We start from the raw sequence: 3070 nt of genomic DNA, 5'->3' as shown, positions 1-3070 counted from the left end.
TAAAACTAGAAGACCCTATAGAGTTTATATATATTATTTTATTTATTTTGTTTGTTTATTTTATTTAATATTTGATATATTTTGTTGTGGTGATGGGAAGAATTAATTAACTCTTTTTGTTTAATATACATTTATTTATGAATACTTGATCCAATTTTGTTGATTATAAGATTAAATTACCTTATGGATAACAGCATAATCTTTTTTGAGGGTTCTCATTGATAAATGGGTTTGCGACCTCGATGTTGATTTAATTTGGGTGTAGAATTTCAATTTGTTTAGGTCTGTTCGATCTTTAAAATCTTACATGATGTGAGTTCAGACCGGCGAGAGCCAGGTCGGTTTCTATCTATAATAAATTTTATATCTTAGTACGTGACGACCAGATATTTGGAATAATTTTTTGTTTATGATTATTATTAATTGCTACTGTTTTGGCAGATAAGTGCAATGGATTTAGAATCTTTGAATATAGATTTATTCTATAAATAATATTTATGTTTAGGGAGATTTTTGGTTTATTTATTATTTTTATTTTACTAGTTAATTTTGTTACAGTTGGTGTTGCCTTTTTAACCTTGTTGGAGCGTAAAGTTTTCGGGTATATTCATATTCGTAAAGGTCCTAATAAGGTTGGTTTTATTGGAAATTTGCACTCTTTTAGAGATACAATTAAACTTTTTACTAGGGAGCAGACATTTCTTTCTGGTCTAATTATTTATGTTATTATTTTGCTCCTGTTTTTAGATTATTTTTGTCCTTGTTAGTATGATTTGTAATTCCTTACTTTACTGGTTTTATTTCTTTTGAGTTGGGTTTATTATTTTTTCTTTGTTGTACTAGTTTGGGTGTATATACTGTTATAATTGCTAGTTGGTCATCTAATTCTAATTATGCATTATTAGGGTGATTACGCGCTGTTGCTCAGACAATTTCTTATGAAGGTAGATTGGCTTTAATTTTGTTGTCTTTTGTATTTTTAGTAGGTAGCTATAATTTAATAATATTTTATGATTTTCAGATTGACATTTGAATAATTTGTTTTACATTTCCTTTATCAATAATTTGGTTTACTTCATGTTTGGCTGAAACCAATCGCACTCCTTTTGATTTTGCTGAGGGTGAATCAGAATTGGTTTCAGGTTTTAATGTTGAATATAGAAGTTGTGGTTTTGCATTAATTTGTTTGGCTGAATATGCTAGTATTTTGTTTATGAGAATATTATTTTGTATAATTTTTTTGAGTAGTGATATTAATTCTATATTTTTTTTTATTTTAGGCCTTCTTTTCTTTCTTTTATATTTATTTGGGTTCGTGGTACAATACCGCGTTTTCTTTATGATAGGTTGATATATTTGGCTTGGAGGAGATTTTTTACCCTTATCATTAAATTATTGACTGTTTTTCTTGGGTATTAAGATTTATTTATTTTATTATTAATTTAAGTAAAGTTAATAGAAGATTTTAACTTTAATTATTTAAATTATTTCAAAATTTTATTATTATCGGGTCGGGTCGGGTCGGATCGGATCGGGTCGGATCGGGATCGGGTCGTGTCGTGTCGTGTCGTGTCTTGTCGTATCGTATCATATCGGATCGGATCGGATCGTATCGTATCGTACGTTTCATATCGTATCGGATCGTATCGGATCGGATCGGATCGTATCGTATCGTACGTTTCGTATCGTATCTTATCGGATCGTATCGGATCGGGTCGGATCGGATCGTATCGTACGTTTCGTATCGTATCGGATCGTATCGTATCGGATCGGATCGTATCGTATCGTATCGTACGTTTCGTATCGTATCGTATCTTATCGGATCGTATCGTATCGTATCGGATCGGATCGGATCGTATCGTATCGTACGTTTCGTATCGTATCTTATCGGATCGTATCGTATCGTATCGGATCGGATCGTATCGTACGTTTCGTATCGCATCGCATCGGATCGTATCGTATCGGATCGGATCGTATCGTATCGTATCGTATCGTACGTTTCGGATCGGATCGGATCGGATCGCATCGGATCGGATCGGATCGGATCGGATCGGATCGGATCGGATCGGATCGGATCGGATCGGATCGGATCGGATCGGATCGGATCGGATCGGATCGGATCGGATCGGATCGGATCGGATCGGATCGGATCGGATCGGATCGGATCGGATCGGATCGGATCGGATCGGGGAATGCTCTTGCCCATATGGTAGGGAGGTTGGGATGGGCAGGGCGGAACTCGACATGCAGCCACCTCCACGTGGTGAGTTCTGGGTTGTTTCATTTCATAGAGAATTAAACAAGCAAAGAGCTGCATCTCAACTGTGAATAATGATGAAGATATGGTTTATTTAACGACGCTCGCAACAGGAGAGGTGTGCCGGAATTTTGCCCCTGAGTAGTTCTTTTACATGCCAGTAAACCTAATGACATGAGCCTGTCGCATTTAAACACACTTAAATATCATCGTCCTGGGCCGGAATCGAATCCGCAACCTCGAGCACAGAAGGCCAGCACTATGCCAACTACGCTACCGATGCCGTCTCTCAACTGTGAATGATGGTAAGAAAATGTACAGGATAAAAGGAGTTCAATAACAGTAATTTCACATACTAAATCCTTAAGATAAGAGGAATAGAATCTTCCTTCGCCACTTTTGTTTTCATTTAATAAGAAATCGGTTTTGTTTCTAGGAATAGTCGCTGTGAATTCAGTAGCACTTGCCAACAGGCGGAAACGCTCTTCCCTTCAGCTCTGATGGCAGTCACGAGGAGACTGCCCTTACACCTCATCTCCGCGGTGCTCAAGTTTAAGGTGAAGTACGCGTCTTGTAGCAGCCATGCAAAATACCTATTCATAAACTGATTTACTACTAAAAAAGTATTGAAATAGTTACTCTTAAACCGTAAATGTAACAGAAACAATGCATAGATGTTTGTTGCAACTGGAAAGTGTATTGTAGACATGTTCACAAAATGTGTGTTCGTAAATTTGTTTAAAAGGTAATGGTATCAAAATTAATATAGCTATGTATGCAAAAATTTGTGAAATGATTGCGTTTTAAGCATGA

At 36.2% G+C, this 3070-nt stretch overlaps 1 pseudogene; it reads left to right on the top strand.

Annotated features, from left to right (window-relative positions):
• The first annotated feature begins 497 nt into the window (after positions 1-497).
• On the top strand, positions 498-1441 carry LOC138698964 (NADH-ubiquinone oxidoreductase chain 1-like; annotated as a pseudogene).
• The last annotated feature ends 1629 nt before the right edge of the window (positions 1442-3070 follow it).

This window comes from Periplaneta americana, chromosome 4, assembly GCF_040183065.1.
Source record: "Periplaneta americana isolate PAMFEO1 chromosome 4, P.americana_PAMFEO1_priV1, whole genome shotgun sequence".
NCBI lineage: Eukaryota > Metazoa > Arthropoda > Insecta > Blattodea > Blattidae > Periplaneta > Periplaneta americana.
Note: the sequence above shows the minus strand (reverse complement) of the source record. Positions and strands in the feature narration are given on the sequence as shown.